The sequence below is a fragment of the Pezoporus flaviventris genome, unplaced genomic scaffold, assembly GCF_033815535.1.
Source record: "Pezoporus flaviventris isolate CSIRO_AGI_PZ_B2104156 unplaced genomic scaffold, CSIRO_AGI_Pfla_v1 ptg000025l, whole genome shotgun sequence".
NCBI lineage: Eukaryota > Metazoa > Chordata > Aves > Psittaciformes > Psittacidae > Pezoporus > Pezoporus flaviventris.
Genome location: NW_026892573.1, coordinates 15584627 through 15602726, shown reverse-complemented (window position 1 = coordinate 15602726; position 18100 = coordinate 15584627). Strand labels below are relative to the sequence as shown.

The following is an 18100-nucleotide window of genomic DNA, read 5'->3' as shown; positions in this document are numbered from 1 at the left end:
ATACTAAAAGCAGTGTTCAGACTTGGTTAATGAACTAGGCTCCAAATAATACACTGGATTTGTCCAAGCCAGTCATTTGCTCACTAGGCAGTGCTATGCAGCAGCCAGGAGTTACATGGACAGAATTGCTCCTACCCTTAACAGCGCGAGGCAAGGGTCTTGCAGCTAAAAGCAACAGGAACACTCAGCAGAGTTGCTAAACCTACATCAGCCAACAGCAATCAGATTACAAAGACAAGCCCACTGCTATATTAAATTTTAATACCACAGGGAAAACAACACTTTGTTCAGAACCTTGTGTTTGTTAACATGTCTGCACAGGCACTGTGAAAGAGCTCAGCAGAAGGAGAGCACACATTAGAAAAAACACTGTTTCCTCAGAGCATCTAAGCTATTACACGACACCAGGATGAATATCTTGGCCTGATCAGACATGGGTGCCTGGGTTCAGCAGTAGCAGTCATTTTTCTCCTTCTTAGTAGCTGGTGCAGCGCTGTGTTTTTTGACTTTCAGCCTGGGAACAGTGTGATAGCACCAATGTTTTTAGTTGCTGCTCAGTAATGTTTACTCTGACCAAGGACTTTCTGAGTCTCATGCTCTGCCAGGGAGGAGGGGAAGCCAGGAGGAAGCAGAGACAGGACACCTGACCCAAACTAGCCAAGAAGTATTCCATACCACAGCACATCATGCCCAGTATATAAACTGGGGGGCAGTTACCCAGAAGGGTTAGATCACTGCTCAAGTCGGTCTGGGTATCTGTTGGCAGGTGGTGAGCGGCTGTATTCTCTTCCCTTGTTATTTCCCTTATCATTGTTATTATTGGTGGTAGCAGCAGTGATTTGTGTTATACCTTAGTTACTGGACTGCTCTATTCTCAACCCATGGGAGTTATATTCATTTGATTCTCATCCCCATCCCTCCAGGAGCAGGAGGAAGAAGGGGGGAGTGAACAAGCAGCTGCGTGGTTCTGGATTGCAGGCTGGGCTTAAACCACAACAATGGGCAATAACTATTTTGGGGAAATTTCAACAGTTAAGGACAAAACCCAGCAGACAGCAGCCCTAATGCCAATCAAACTAATATAGGTCCCTCTGCATTTTGTGATAGATGCTACTGCAAAAGCACAAGCCCAACATCATGTCTTCATCTCACCACTGCAACTGCTGTCACTGGAAAGGGCTCAGCCAGCAGTAAGCCAGCCCTGTCTTAATAAACCCGGTTTCCTTACTAGTGCTACTGACAGTTGGAACAGAGCCACATCTCAAAAACTGGTCTGAGCTAGAGCATGGTAAGGGAATGGTCCTGCACAAAGCAGAACCAGCTTTGAAAGACAGTGGGGCTCCCTCAGCACACTTGAGGGTAACTGCTAACTAACCCCTACAAAATCCCCCAGGCTTCTCATCTTTTACCCCCACATTTTCCCAAAACAGCAACGTAACATCACAAAACCCATCAGTCCATGCTCTAGGGGACATTAGCAGAACACCAACCCTAAGGAAAACATTTAAATATGTTTAATGTATGATCATGTGGGCATACCCAGAGCATGCCAATATGCCACACAAGACATCCGAGACTGCCTTTTCAAAGGGACATCAGACTACAAAGTAGACAAGCAAGATTCACAAATCTTTCCTTGACCCCCAGGATTTCAAAGCTATATACCCTTTCTTTTACAAGGGGATGAAGAAAGACTACCAAGACTGAACTAGAAATAAACAGGAAGAACTGTTTGATCATCAAGGACTGACTGAGGGGTGCCAATTAAGCGGTCAGCCACAAGCTTTCCTCCTGCATTTATTTAAACCACTTGTCTCCACTTGGACTGTATGTCCCATGTAAGAAGACAACAGGCAAGGATTACTTGCAGTAAAAAGACTAGAACCTTCTCGCATTCACTTGGCTCAGCTACTGCTGAAGCAAAGGCCTAATTTTACCTCAATCTAACTCTTAGGTAAAGGAGCTACTAATCAGCACAGGCTTATGCATCCCAAGTGCTCATCTTGACTACACAGTTATGCCTTTGAACGGACATCGAGCAGATCCTGTCTGCAATGCCAAGGACTTTCACTGCTTGCACAAGGCACCAAAATGCCTCTATAAGGCAGTTATCCTACCCAATACAGTACCCCAGCATCATACTAAAAGTTCTAAGGACTGATTGCTAAACTAAGAACACCACGTTGTTAATCAACTATACCTTTACTACTCTGCTACTTGTGAAGTTATAGTCTATTCTCCTCACTGAGGCAACATTTTTAAACAAAAGTCATACCAAGTTGTTAATGAAATAGTAAATCCAACCGAAGACCTGACTGCGTGGTACAGAACACAGCATATACCAAGCCACACAGGCTTGTGTGGGTTATGCGGCTTATTGTATTTATTAAAGGTTTACTACAACTGCTAGTGAGACTGTTAATGGAACCATTCAGGAGAGGAAATGGGCAACCAATTCATTCTCACTAATTACAATATACTCCCAGCTATCTCATGTAGCAGCAAAATGCCTTGCAGAAAACAGGATCTTTGCATCTGCCTGGTATAACTAATACAATTACACTATTGTGTTCTTATTTACGTCTTATACTAATTTTTCTAATGTAATACTTACTATGTTGAAGCTTGACATCATGCAGGAATAAAATTAATACTACCTTGTTACCACCAATTACTGTTCAGCAATCCCAACGTGGTGGGACACTCCACATGCATGCGGAGAACTGCACCAAATCCCAGAGCCATGAGCTTCACCCATGCAGACCCATCACTCTAATCCAGTGAGAGAAACAAGAAATGTTTCTCAGTGTCAAGTGGACACCACAGTTGACTATTAACAGCAGGAAGAAGAAATAAGCCTCAGGCTATTTTCAGAGCTCTAAGAGTAACAGATACACTGCAGAGTGACTCTGCTATCCTACATCACCATCACAACACAGATAGAGCATGCAGAGAGGTAACACAGTCCTTGGTGATTCATTTTCTGGCACTAACATATTTCCTTCCCTTCAAGGCACCTTAATTCTCACACCAGCATAGATGCTCCTGTATTAACAGCCCTCAGCACCACCTGGCAGTTTCCGGAGGACTTGGAGGCTAGACTGAAACCACCACCTCCCCAAGAGTTACAGCAGGTCTGGAGAAGTGGGTGTCTGCATTTTAGGTTTCTTATTTTTGGACATAGAAGAGCAGTTCCTGTACTCCCAGCCTTGAGCACCAGTTGAATAATTTAGTGTGGAACCTCTCCTGTTGTTTATAAGTGATCTGTATCACCAAGAACAACCAAAACCAGAACACAGCTCATAATATTTAAGGCAGCTTAATGAAGACATACATCTGCACAAATCTCAGGACAGACTTATGAACTTAAAAACCTTCAGCGTAGGACAAGTTTATTTTTAGTGTAGCAGATATATAAACAGGCTTCCAAACAAGAAAATTCAACAGCAGTTCTATGTTTAACCAAGGACAAGATAAATGCTGCCACCACACGCCTCTGCCTGTCCCCTGCAGGAAGAGAGCACTACTGACGGATAAGAGGTTTTGCAGTATCAGCCAGTCTCATCCCTACTCTACAGCTCAGTCAGAAGATCAGATCACAGATGATAAAAAAGCTTATTGAACTAGAACCTCATGTGGATCCTTCCTTTTCCCTTTGAAGCACATTATATGAAAGTTGTAATTGCCAGTTATTTTAATACTGCAGTGTTAAGTATTACTTACCCACCCACTACTGTTATGCTGAAGTCCTATACTGCAAGTATAGCTAGAGAAGTTTACCCCAATGAAGAATTTCTACTAGAAAAATTCCAACCTTCTTACACTAGTTATTCTTCCTGGAACAGCTATCTTGTCTGCAGCATTCGTACTGGATGAGTTTTAAAAGTAACTCTTTCTTTAAAAACAGGGAAGAAAGATAATATCAGTGGCTTGATCTCCAAAAGATGTCATTCTTTTGCTTTACAGATTTTTCTGGGAAGCCTATAGATGAGACCCTGAACTGCTGCAGACTGGTGACAATTAATTTGATTTAGGCAGAGTTACACTTACTGGAGCAGCTGGGGCTATGACCATACATGTCTCCTGATACAGTTCACACAAGGCTTGTCATTGCCAAAACATTAAGTGTTTGTTTTCTATCCAATCAGGATTCAGCTTGACCTATGCCATCACTGATGAGGCTTAAGTATATTTGCACTGTATCCATCTGTCACTTTTAAGGCATTCCAGTACCTGTTTGCAAGGGGCAGTGCTTTATTGGAACTGCTACCAGAATGAGCAAAGACAAGAATCACAGACCCTTTCAATATTTAATTATCTACTGTTGCACAGCCTGCTGTGTATTTAGAGGAAATTACACTTATGACTCATGTGCTAGTACTGGAGCAGTTTTTCATTAAAAAAGTAGCCCTGGGGAGGAAAGGAAAAAAGCCCAAACCAACCAACCACCACTGAAAGCTGAACATCACTACCTAGCTGACTCAATTTCCATTGACACTGCATCCATCAAGGCACAGCTGTTTCATTCCTGAGAAAGTCTTATCAGCTAGACTTCAGTCACTGTTCTCTTTCCTTCTATTCAATGCAGGGAACAGTTTAAGAGGCCAAAAGTGGCTCTAAGCTCTTCAGGACAGAGTTTCAGACAATGCTGAGTTTCCAGGATTAGATGCAGGTTGCTCAAGTTTCTCACTCCTCCATGAAGGAGAAGGAGACACCTTTTGAAAGGGAAACAGTAATTCCCACCCCCTAGTATAAGCTTCACTTTTTCTTTTTTTTTTAAATAAAAGATGAAAGCAAGTAACAAGTTCTCTCAAATAACTACTGTGAGCAAATTCCATACAACTTTTTTTTTTGAAAGCCTAAAAGACTTCTTTTTCATCCCTCCACTACTATTAACAGAAGATATTTGCTCACCTATGAGCAGAAGTCCCCAGAGGATAAGCTTTAGTTTGCTATACCATGTTTAAAGGTCTTCAGAAATATTATTACCACATTATTTCTACATAGCTGTTCTACTTAACTGTGAACAGAAGAAGCACTGAATGGAAGGAATTTCTATCTAACATAATATTGAGCTCATTCTTAAAATAACAGTTCCTCTTGCAGCCAAATAAATTTGAAGGAGTCTCTAACATTAAGTACACCTTTCATCTTTAACATAACTCCTGCCATGCAGCTGTTGAGAACCACCACTCTAGTGCTCAAGTCACACAGTTTAAGTGTACATGACAAAAGCAACAGGAACACAGAATTACATGAAGGAATTATTCTGATAAAGCTTTATAGTTATTTCCTGTTTAAGGAAGGTTTAAGGTTTAAGCTTTAGCTATACTTTTACCAAGCAGTATCTAATGATAGATAAAACAACAAAACCATTACAATAAAAGCAGACTTTTTGCCTTTACTTCTATAAGACTTCCTATCAGGAAAACAGGCCTTCAGATTTTCCACAGTAAAAAAAACCCAAAAGATTAAGGATAGTCAGCATCTACCTCAGAGCACTAAAGGTGAATGCATGAAAAAAAAACCAAACAAAACATTACCTCATAACTACAACCTTCCCTCCCCTCAAACCCTAAAAAAACCTTACCTGACTGAAAGCCAAAGCTGAAAGGAAGAACAAGCCTCCTAAATGCTATAGCTTATTCTACCAAAACCTCTACAGATACAACCTTCCACTTCCTTTCTCCTCTTTTAAAGTCTTCTTAGATGTGTGCATTAGCTTCTCTCACCCATGAACTAAGGGGCTGGAGTTCACTAGTGTAAATGGAGCTGTAATAATTGGCATCAGGTAGAACTTGTATCTACTTAAGCCCGCTTTTAGGTGAGTAATTAAGGTACAAGCTATGCAGCTCCAGTGGTCACTATGTTGCCTCACTTGAATGAGATTTCAGACAATTTACTTTTACTGTTCCTTTGACTTTGTAAGTGTTGGCATTATTACAGCTTATTTTCTTTATGACTAATACTACGCATGTTAAAATCTGTATAAACAACCAGAAAAGGTTATTGTTTTTTTTTTCTCATATATTAATGTTTAGTTCTTGATCTCTATTATTTGAGTCTTCTTTCACAGTTCTGCTGAGTGTGAACTGATTTTCCCTTTTCCATTTGTATATAATAGGAAACTCCTTGAGTATCTCTTTCTATCTTTTGGTGTATGAGATGATTCTAAAGCATCAGTTTCTGCTTTGACCTTAGTTTTAGCTACTTGCCTTTCCTCTGTTAATCCAATTCTATTTTTGGCTATAGCCTCAGTCACAGCATAGTCTTCTAGCTGAAGCACTGCCAATCTTCTTAATGCAGGACTTCCCTTCCCCCTTCTTCAGGTTGTTAATCACTCTTCTCAAATTTTAGTCTATTAAAACTAATATATCAACTTAGAATTGTTTAAGTAGGAGTGGAATCATTGTTAATAAGCTATTTAAACAATAATGCAAAAAACAAAAAGGAAGCTACAAAAATCCAGTTTATAAAATGCTCCTGTAAAAATAAACCTTTATGAGAAATGAAGGATTAAATAAAAGGTCATATTCTGTTTTTTCCAGAATATCCATGTGTACTTGTTTTCATGAGGTATGACACCACCAAAGGCAGATGACAATTACAAGAAAACATAACCCTAATGGCTGCAAACTTACCTGACTAAAGAAACCTTTTTGCATACCACCTTCTATTTCCTAGCACTATCCTCTAATCTTCAGCTGCCTGTAATCTTCATATTGACCTTTTGAAGTAGATAATTAAAGTTACTCCCTTGCCCCAGAGACACTGACGACAAAATACTTGGAACTGAGGTGAAACAGCTTTAGATCCCTATGAAGGCAGAAGCTATCACATCACTGTTGTCCTTCTCCATCTCAGTAAATTATGTGGCTTCTGCTTAGGGTACTAATATTTTATTACTGAGTGCTAGTTCATGTGCTAATCCTGATGAAAATAAAAAATACGGTTGTTTACAGCTGCTGAGTCCCAGTTAATGATGGTGTGCACTCCAATAGTACCATTTGCCCTGTCTAGACATGAACTGGGCCATAAAAATATAAATCCTATCATCCTATCAGGGCAAAAGTGATGTTCTGATTTGATTTGTAGCCTGTAACAGAATAAGGCAAAAATTCAGCAAACATTTGTGTGTAAAGTGCTGGCTGTCTTACAAGGGACTTTAATTAAAGAAGAAGAAAGTTCTGGTAGGAAGAAGGTGTAAGATTAACCCTTTCCTCTGGTTGTTAGATCTCTCTACACAGAAGACAGCACTCATAACCTGACAAAAGTTTAACCTCTCTTAAAACAACAGTTATCATAGCAGGAATGGCCAGAGCTCAGAATCTGGGAACCTGTCTAATGAACCAAAAAGTATCAAAAGGAGTACTAAATTATTTAAATCCCACGCTATTTAGCACTAACACAAAATTGCACTGTCTCAACAAAATAATAACAGACCTATTATGGCAGCTATTTTATTCCCATTTTTCTCTCTTTGGGGTTTTGGCAGAAAGCCCTCAAAGGTTTAGGTAATCAGCTGGCATGCCAAAACTTCAACAAAACCATCCAGTGGTGAGAACTGCAGAATCATTTTCTTCTTTGGAGCCCTGGATGAACTTCTTGATGGTGAAAGTTTAGGACTGTTGAGGTCTCTCCTCCAGTTGAGGCTTGGAACACTTACTACTCTCTCTAGTGCCATGCCAGACACGATCCTTTGCATCTAACTTGAACTCCTACCAGAACCAGTGTGGGTAAGCACATATAAGGGAGATGGCATTGAAGTCAGTGATGGAAACGGATAATGACTTCAATGGCAGGTACATCTACCATCAGACAAAACAGACTTCATCATCAGCTGCTTTCAACGGTAATCCTGCAACTAAAGAGACCTTATTGAATCTACTGTAAAATCTGGGATTTTGCCAGTATTTATGATATACTCTGTCAGAAGAGAGGGCATGGTAACAGGGAGATGTTGTGTATGGAAGATGCTGTGTAGACGGCCATCACACACCTGTGATAGAAGGCTCCCTGGCATTCATTTAGGGAAAGCATCATCTATGTTATTGGGCTTTAGGTTAATAGTGTATGTTACAATTCACAGTAGGCAGCTCTTGATAAACTGCATTAGGAAGGCTGGGAGACATAGGCCGTCCTACCTGCTGAGTATTCAGAAGATGTCCGTAGGCCAGAGGGGAAAAAATAAACTGGAATTCAGGATGTCAGAAAATATACTCCAGGCAGCAGGACATTCTCAGAGTTTATATCTCTTTGTGCACACAATCATACTAAAAAAAAAGAAAAAGAAAAAGAAAGGCAAAGGTTCTCTACTTATGTATTGTTTGTAGAGACATGCACGGTTGTACTGTTTGTAGTGACTTCATGTTGTCCTATTTCGGCTTCCAGAGAAACTGATTTATTTTGTTCCTGTTGGCAGGACATTCAGGGATATTCACCCCCTCCCTCTCTGCCACAGTGCTCTTCCATGGTTTTACACTTCTTGTATTACTGCCCTTATGCACTTCTTGCTATATTTCAAAACAATTATTGGTCATTTCTGAATAAGAAATTAATGAAACTCAAATGACAGCAGACTTCACAGACAGTACTGGAATACACTGCATGTGATGGTTATTACTGTTCAGTCAAAATTAGATATTAAGTGTAGGTGCTATTTTACAACCTGTTCCTGAATCATAAAATCATAGACAGGTTTGGGTTCGAAGGACCTTAAAGATCATCTAGTTCTAACCTAGGACACCTTTCACTATACCAAGTTTCTTAAAGCCAGAGCAGTATATACAGTCTGTTTTCTGCATATAAAACTCCTGGTTCTACTTGGTGCTTAAAAACACAGACCTAGAAGCAAAAGCCTGTTTAGATGTTCAGATCTTCCTATTCCAGATTATTATGATTTTACAGTCCTGTAGAGACTAAGCTAGATCTTTCTTTCCTGCCACTCCTGTTGGAAAGCTATTCTGAACAGTTGTCTGATATGTAGAAATACGCTTATTACTTTCAGACTAAATGTCTGTGAAAGTTTTTCTTGTGCAAGTACTATCCTTTAGTTGAAATAATTTTTCTCCCTCTTGACTATGTAGAGAAACATAACTGTTGATAGGCTTGTGTTTGGTACCTGATAAGTAAAATACCAAAATATTGTGAAGCTCATGATAAATATAGAAGTATTGGCCAAACAGAGATGACGTGTTCTGCCCTGAAAAGCTTCATCACAATCAAAACATCAAGTAAAGTGGCCCCTTCAGTAATGCAGATCTATAGGGTATGTTACAAAATTATATTGCCCTCACCCTTCCAGAAAATGTATTTTTAATTCTTCCTATTATAGGGGCTTGACAAGACCAAGATGATGTCCAAGTCTGATTTCTCAAGTGGAACATACCTAAAATGACTGTAAAGCAGTGAGTTCCTTTGCACATTTGCATGTTAATAAATTTACCAATAATTGCACCTTCCCCAAGTGTCTTACTTTGGGACACCAACCTCCAAAATCTTTTTGCTTTTTCTGTAAGAAATCAACTCTTTCTCCTCAAATCTTTCAGATCTTGCAAGCCACTCCTTTCTCCTTCTTTCGACTGATCATCCCCTTCTGTTACCCTACTGAGGATTTATAATTCTTTTTGAAAGATAGGAGAAGCAAATCTCAGATATGCAGCTGAAATTACTTTCATCAAAAACAGAGCATAAGAACCTTTTTACTTACTGAAGATTGTGGGAAAACTTCATCAAGGTCAGGATTTTAGTTAAGCCATGAAGAGTGAATAGTCCCTACTCTTCAGGCAGCACAGGATTAGGATGAGTTTGACTGGGGACGGAGAGGGAGAAGGGTGGCACTCTCTCCTCCTGTACATCTGGTAAGCTCTTGGGAAAGCTCTTTCCCCCCAGCTACGACCAGGCAGACAAATGGCTCAAGGATGGCTTCTAGATGCAGACTTGTATTAATGAAACTCTGGGAACAAGATATGACTGTTAATCCATAAAGCACGGCTGGTGCTCTGCCCTATGTGCTGGTTTCAGCTGTAACAATTTTTCTGCTTCCTAGCAGCTGGTGCAGTGCTGTGTTTGGGCTTTAGTCTGAGAACAGTACTGATAACACACCAATGTTTTAGTTGTTGCTCAGTAGCGCTTACTCTGATCAAGGACTTTTCAGTTTCTCATGGTCTGCCAGTGAAGAGGGGCACAAAAAGACAGGAGGAAGCAGAGAGAGGACACCTGACCTAAACTAGCCAAAGGGGTATTCCATACCACAGCACCTGACTTAAACTAGCCAAAGGGGTATTTCCATACCACAGCACCTGACTGAAACTAGCCAAAAGGGTATTCCATACCACAGCACGCCATGCACAGTATATAAACTGGAGGGATTCACCCTGAAGGCCCGGATCACTGCTCAGGTCAGACTGGGTATTGGTCAGTGTGTAGTGAGCAATTGTATTGTGCATCACTTGTGTTTATTGGTGGGGTTTTTTTCCTTTTTAGTTTTATATTCTCTCCCCTTGTTATTTCCCTTATCATTATTATTAGCAGTAGTGGTTTTGTATTATACCTTAATTACTGGACTGTTCTTATCTCAATCCTTGGGGTTTACATTCTTTTGATTCTCCTCCCTATCCCACCAGGAGCAGGAGGGCAGGGAAGTGAGCGAGAGGCCGCGTGGTTCTGTGTCACCAGCTGGGCTTAAACCACAACACCCTGGTCTGGGGAGCACCTATATACCTTAATTCTCATGTCTTTCTGTCCCTCTGCAAAACAAGGCACTAGGATTGAGGTCAATTTATTTCAGTTCACAAACTGAACTGAACTCACCATAGTTCAGGAACTATGCTGAGCCTTCCCTGTGATACAGAAATGTTGAGTAAATGGCAACTGGATTTCAGTTTAAAGCTTCCAGATTAAGTCCTGTTTCCCATCTGTGTAACTGATGCAGATGTAACCTCTCTGTTTGAGAGTTATGATGGTTGCTAGTGACTTTGTATGTATTCTGTCAGCATCTTTTGTCTCCCATTTACAAATAAACCGTATCTATTAAGGTAAGGTGACATTTGCTTAGAGTATTTAAAAGCACACAAAAGCCTGGGGTATCTGTTTCATATATCCTTTTTATAAGCATCTGGTTGAATGTTCCTAGATCTCACAGGCACAGGATGTTAAATTGCCTTCACTGTGCTTCGCATGAATAGGCAGAACACTGCTGGGTCAGCAGGAGATAACACCTGAGCCCTCCTTCTATTCAAAGTAGCAAATGAACCAGAGTGGTGTTATTGTAAGGACATAAACAATTTTGCTTTCACTCTTTATGGCTACCTATTTATTTAATTACATCAAATAAAGGGGTTTGGTCATCTGTATTTGAGAGATTAGGAATTCAAAATCAGACCTTCCAGTCAGTTTTCAATGAGATGTAAAGCTGCCTTCTCACCCTTATGGAACACTAATTTCAGTTGTGTTAATCCTGATTTACAACACTAAGTTAAACTGATTTTAGTGCTCACTGCAAAGATAACTACATTGTTAATAAACACCCCCAGATGTCTGGAAAACCTCTGAATGCCATATACATGTATGTGACATCCTAGCAATGTGGATGATGTCACTTCTGTGAGGAGTGCAGACAGGTAGTAAGATTGGGTCACTCATTAGAATCTGTATGTCAGCTTTGCCTCATCATGCCTTGGCTTGAAATGCAAAATTCGGCATCTTCTGTTTTCAGGCATGCTCACTCCATTCTATCTTCCAGTATTCACATTAAAAATGTTCAGGATCAAGAATTACTGTCATGGTAAGACATGGGTCTCAACCAGTGGCCTGGTCTCCAAACAGGCAGACAGCTATCCACTCCTTAGGCTGGAAAGAAACTGCCCAGAACTTATCTAGTAGACAGAACTCATTATGAAAAGGTGGGAATAATGCTAATCAAAAATCTGAAAGCTTTCCAAATACTGGAATAACTGTTTGAATAAAAAGTTTTCGATACTGATACTTCATGAGTTTATTCTTTTTTTCTCAATCTTCCACCATGTCAGCTATGTTTCACAAGTTATCCTTTGAGTGTACCAGCTGAGAATCAGTTATCTAAAGATGTCATGTCTTACATACCTGCAACTGTTCCAAAATGCTTAGCTAGAAAAGAGACTGAAAGGAAAATATTTGTGTTTATAAAAAGCAGAAAAGTGTTGATGCAGAGATGCTTAACTGCCTTTTCAAAGTCTAATATATTGCTCTGCTCTACCAGCTGTATATACAAGAAAGATTTTGTGATTAACTATTCCTTAAAAGAACCTGTTGGCAATCAGGTTCTACAGATACTATTTGTAACAGATATTCCGGTATTTGTACTACTACAAACAAATTAAAATGTGCCACAATGCAACATGGCACAGTAAAAGAAATACAAAACTAATCTATTATAGTAATAAAGTTAACACAGGCACTTAGAATATTACTTCACAAGTAGCTAATCAGTCCTCTCAAAGATTATTTTGAGGGTATATTTGATAGCTCAAAGAAGAATGGTCAAATAGAAATGAACCAGCTAAGAGTACCACTGTGTAGCAAGTCTATTACTTGATAACCTTCCAGAAGAGCTGAAACGGATGACATGATTGTTTACTGGGTCCTCAGCAAGTCTTCACTACAATAAAAATGTCTTGTGAATTAGTAACTAATTGGAGAGTGATCATTTTGAGACGCTGCCATGAATTTTCAGATGATCATCTACAACACAATGTAGAGTCAATGGGAGCTGTCAGATTGGAGCTTCTTGGGAAGGGAAGAAGAATTAATTATTGAAAAACAGAAAGAAAAGTGAATGCTTTAAATCAGCATGATTTCTGAAGCCACAGATTTCCACATAAAAACTCCCTACAGAGTTGGCAGAGATCAAGACTGTACTCTAACCTTGTGGCAATGAAAATGCAATACTAAACAACTATGCTTTCTGTACCCAGTAAGTGCAGTTTCATTGTCTTGGAGATATTGCCTATAAACACAGGCTAAGAGGGTTGGGGTTATTCAACCTGGAGAAAAGCAAGCTCCAGGGAGACCTTATAACAGCCTGCCAGTACCTAAAGGGGCCTACAAGAAATCTGGAGAGGGACTTTTTACAAGGGCATGTACGGACAGGACAAGGGGGAATAGCTTTAAACTGAAAAAGGAAAGATTTAGATTAGATATTAAGAAGAAATTCTTCACTGTGAGGGTGGTGAGGCACTGGCACAGGTTGCCCAGAGACGTTGTGGATGACCCATTCCTGGCAGTGCTCAAGGCCAGGCTGGACAGGGCTTTGTGCAACCTGGTCTAGTGGAAGGTATCCCTGCCCACAGTAGGGGGTTGGAACTGGATGAGCTTTAAGGTCTCTTCCAACCCAAACCAGTCTGGGATTGTATGATGTTCTAGGACCCTGAACAGACAAGTGGGTTTCCTTGCAATCATTTTACTGTTTTAATCCTGCTTGGAATTACAACAACATTACTGCCAAATCACACTAGCAGGACAGTAGTTTTAGGTCTGCCTAGAAAATGAGAAGGACACTGACTCACCCAGCGCAGGGAAGTACACTGAAAGCAGATACTGCTTGGAAACTAAAATCTGAAACAAAGGTCCTGTGGAGAGAGAGCAGAGCAGGAATAAAAATAGTTCCTAAAAACAGACAGTCCATGTGTCTGTTTTCAGTGGAGTTATGAATATAGTCTTGTAGCATAACATAAGAGAATTCATATATTGGCTATACAGTGGAGTAGGTATATTTATTAAATACATTTTATTTAATTTAATCTTAAAAACTGAAGGTTAATTTTTTTCCCTCTTCAGCAAACTCCGAAATAACTATGTTCCCCATCATCTGTGTGGTTCGATCTTTAATGGATTTATTCACAATCTCACCTCCCCCATCACAGTAAGGCAAAAAAGTGTTTCTTCTGACACACTACTTAGGACCTTGTTTATTTATGAAGTTGTTCCACAGTAACTGCATACAACATCTTTTCCTAATTCAGTGTCATAAGCATATGTATTTTAAATTCCCTCCTATCGTAATAGCAAATTAACTCTCACACCAGAGTTACCCAAGACAGCAGAATTTCAGGTTGGCCTCCACTTAGCCATGTCACTGTCACCACCTCCCTTTACAGCTGAGCAAGATCTCACATAGCTTGAGAAGACTCCAGTTTGTGCTACTATAGAAACACAGTAACATAAAACACCGGTTATTGTGATGAGGTCTTGCTGAAAGGACATAATTGTCACTGGTGTTTATGGAAATAGGGTCGGGCTTTTGATGTGATTGAATAAGCTGCACATTATACTATGTGATGTGCCAGTTACACACGGATGAAAAGAAACAGAAGCTCTGCAACACTTACAGAAAATTACCACCACACAATTTGAGTGTATGCATAAACACACATGTACTTTAGTCTTCACCTGGAAAAATTTCTCATCATAGAGCAGGATTTCTACATGCCAACGTATGGTTGCAGCTGTCTTGCTAGATGTTTCTGTAACTTTTGGTAATATTAATGGCATTAAATACATTTGCTGAGGAAGTATACCCCTCTGTTAGTGTTCACTGTCACAACACCTGCCATTTCTCACAGCAGAACATGGCTTTTGCTCTTAGTTAAACACCTAAATATTAATATTTTAGGCATCTGATAGCTCAGCACTGGCCCATTTCATAGGGTTTGTTTGCTTAAAAACGCATTTAGGACAACTGCTGATCTGCCTGCAGAACACGATGTAGCTATCCCATGAGTACAGGTGACATGAGTGAGCTCCATGGTAAAGGCTTGAGCCTTCACCGTGCTTCTTAAACCACCTGAACCTGACCTCCAAAATATCAAAATACACCTTTTTTTTTGAAGCAGCGGGTGATATGTAAATAGTGCAAAGCTGATTAAGTATTTCACCTATTGCTACCATGTGTTTTACATGTACCTATAGGAATTATGTCTAACCTGTAAATGACTAGAGCTTTTGCTTTGAGCAAAATACAAGCACCTATGTACAATTACAACTGCTCTGTATGACACTTCCCAACAGTTGTCATTGTGGTAAGGTACTAGCACAGCAGAAAAATAGGATGTAGCCCAAAGAGAGTCTTACATCAACACTCCTCTGACAAAAGAAAAACACAGACCCTTTACAGTCAGAAGGGAGTAAGACTAAAAGACAGTCGCTGTTCTTAAGACCAAACAGACAGCATAAAACATAAGCAAATATTTCAGGGGATGTGTAGATGGAAAAGGCATGAAAGGAGTAGTTTCATACCATGAAATGATGTTTGTATTTCAGCTCCTTATGTCCTGGGAGAAGATTCTGTCACTACTGATACACTAAAAATATTTTCCTGCTGATGTGCACAACTGAGCAGCTGAAAAAGGCCACACTAAATGACATCAGGATCATTTGTACCTTTAATCCACTCTAAAGTTGGGACTTGAAAACTTTTGCCCTAAAAATAACAATGCTATTGTATAATCATCCAATTTGTTATTGATAGTTGCTTATTTTTAGTGACTTTAAGGAGGGAGGAAGGAGAAGAACAAGTTAGTCTTTGATGTCTGTGGTTCTAACAGTAAAGAGCTGGAGACTTCTTTGAGAATAATTTAAATCTAATCAATTTAGCTCATCTGATACAACATTACAGCAATAAAAAGGTTTAGCTGTACAAAGCAAAAAAAAAAAATCGATTAATAAGCAAATGCATAAAAAGAAGAGGACCAATCATTTGAGTAGCAGGAGGTGACTCGCCATCTCTACATTCTCTTTTTCACATCATCTGCTTTTCTGTGAAGTCCTTTGTACCAGTGCTAAGCAGGTTTAAAACTCTACCAAATACACCCATTACATTTTATACTGTATTAGTACATGTGGAAGCCACATTACAAAATGCAGGAGGGTAGAAAAATCACAACTGGATCTGACATGAAAAGACATCATTAGACCATCACAGAGGCAGTGTTCTTGACTAAAGAAGAACAACTATAAGCTACTGAAATCCTTTACACAGTCTATGAAAACAAACCTCTGTAACCCAAACTAAAAGCCAATACTTTAAGATTATCAAAACTCCCAAAAAAGTAAACAGGACTATCAAACAAACTACATGAAATTGAAGGAGGAACCATCTTCTCTTCTAAAAAGGAAAGAAGGTAGAATATTCAGATACAGAAGTGCCAAGAAATCTGCAGTGCATGAACACAGGGTTACCTGACCCTAAGGATGACAAAAGGGTGACCAGCCCTCCCTCCACACCATTCAGCTCAGAAAGGTCTTCAGATTTTGCAATGCCACCCCACAACAACATCTGAACTCCTTTTCAGCACACAGTGGCTCAGTCTCCAAAGGTATTCTTTCACAGTTGGGTTCACACAGCCCAAAGTCCCTCCTAAGAACCTGTTCGGTCCACACAGACAGCAGCAGGTCTGCACACCAAGCCACAGCATGCTGTGAAAAGCAAAACACTCTTGTTCCCTGCCACTATCTGACATCATACAGGCTGGTACTGAGCCACATCAGCACTGATCCAGGTGACCATATAACCATCTGATGGCTAATGTTGACACAAGCAAAGGAAATGGGAAGGGGCAAGGCAGGACCTTCTCTCTGGGTGTCAGAGAGATTTGCTCTGGTGTCTTAAGCCAACTACAATCATATCTTTTAATAAGTCTATGTAATAAGTTACACAAACCTCTATTATGTATTTTTATAGGCATTATGATAATGATAATTCTATGATAGATCAATAGAAATATCTGGGTTGGATGGGGCCTTAAAGATCATTTAATTCTAAAACCCCTGCCATGGGCACAGACACTTTCCACTCCAAGCCCCATCCAGCCTGGCCTTGAACACTGCCAGAGACGGGGCACAGATGAGGATCATATATATACCTATACTAGATAGTATTCTTGTTGCCCTTCAGAAAAATATTCTAAAGAGGAAATACACTGTTCAACAACTGAGAAGCAGTGATCTCAATGGTAAGCAGCACCCCTCAGCTTTCTTCAAAGTATCATCTAGTTTGGATTTCACTCACGTGAAGTGAAGGCAACATGTAGAAGTCTAAAGCTGTGTATTGATAAATCCCAGCTGGAAGACCTGGTATGACTGAGGTGCAACTTAACCACCTAGATCCACAAGTATGATTTACAAATGCTGAAGCTTAAACTCTTTGTGTACCCCATGTTCAAGCTAAACACTCTCAAAGTGCCAAGTATTCAGCATCTGAAGGGCTGGCTATGCTAAGGGCACTTAGGCTTGCATTCCAGATGCTAGGACTCAAGCAGATGTGTCGAACTGCAGCTCTGGGAAAGGAGCCTCCCTGTCACAGCTGGACACAGCCCAAGCACTGGACAGTGGAATCTGCTTAACTGTGATTGTTTCCTCTGAATGGCTTACGCTGAAGATAAGTAAAGCTGGATATATGCTAAATCCTACTCCGAAACCTTACCACTTCCTGTGAGCTGGCACTACACACCACCTTCCTTAGCACCCTGCTTACTTCAGCAGCTATGCATAAGTCCCTGAGGTTCTGTCCTTACTAGCAAGCAGCGAGACCAGCCAGAAAAATACTACTAGAGTGACCAGGCTGTGCAAAGAAGCCAGAGGGAAGGTGGCTTCTCCTTTAAGCCAGCTCTAGCCTGGTTCCATGAGCTGAACAGCCACGAGTGGCTGGAGGACATCTTCCAGTTCAGTGTCATCAAAAGCAATCCAGCAGATGCTGTCCAAGGTGCTCTGAGATTTAACCCAAAGGAGAGCTGATCAGGAAATGTGCTTCAAAAAGTACATTCGTTATTCAAGGAAGGAGCATTATACTGCATCCTTACTCACCACAGAGACTGTACTGGCACCTAAATATTTTGCACAGGAAGAGGTGTCTCAGCCTTTTACTGGACCTGTCTGTAAGTCACAGACAATGTCACTGACACTTCATCTATCCCTAGGGTACAACAGAGACCACAAGTGAATTCTGAATGCAAGGGGTCCTGTAGAAGTCAATGGAAGTCCTCTGGGACCAGAGTTCCACCTTCAAAGTATTCCGTTTTTGTCTGTTTTCTTATGAACTAGTTAGAAAACATTTTCCTAAATGAAA

At 40.2% G+C, this 18100-nt stretch overlaps 1 protein-coding gene across 2 annotated transcripts in view; it reads right to left on the bottom strand.

Annotated features, from left to right (window-relative positions):
• Positions 1-18100, bottom strand: part of ATP8A2 (ATPase phospholipid transporting 8A2) — a 323662-nt gene that overhangs the window by 304685 nt on the left and 877 nt on the right. Inside the window, exon 1 of one of the 2 annotated variants that reach the window (XM_061457662.1) lies at positions 5591-5875. The exons of the other annotated variant lie outside the window; for it this stretch is intronic. The gene's annotated coding sequence lies outside the window, so the exon portion shown is untranslated. Of the gene's footprint in view, positions 1-5590; positions 5876-18100 lie in introns of those variants that run through there. 2 annotated transcript variants of the gene reach the window in all.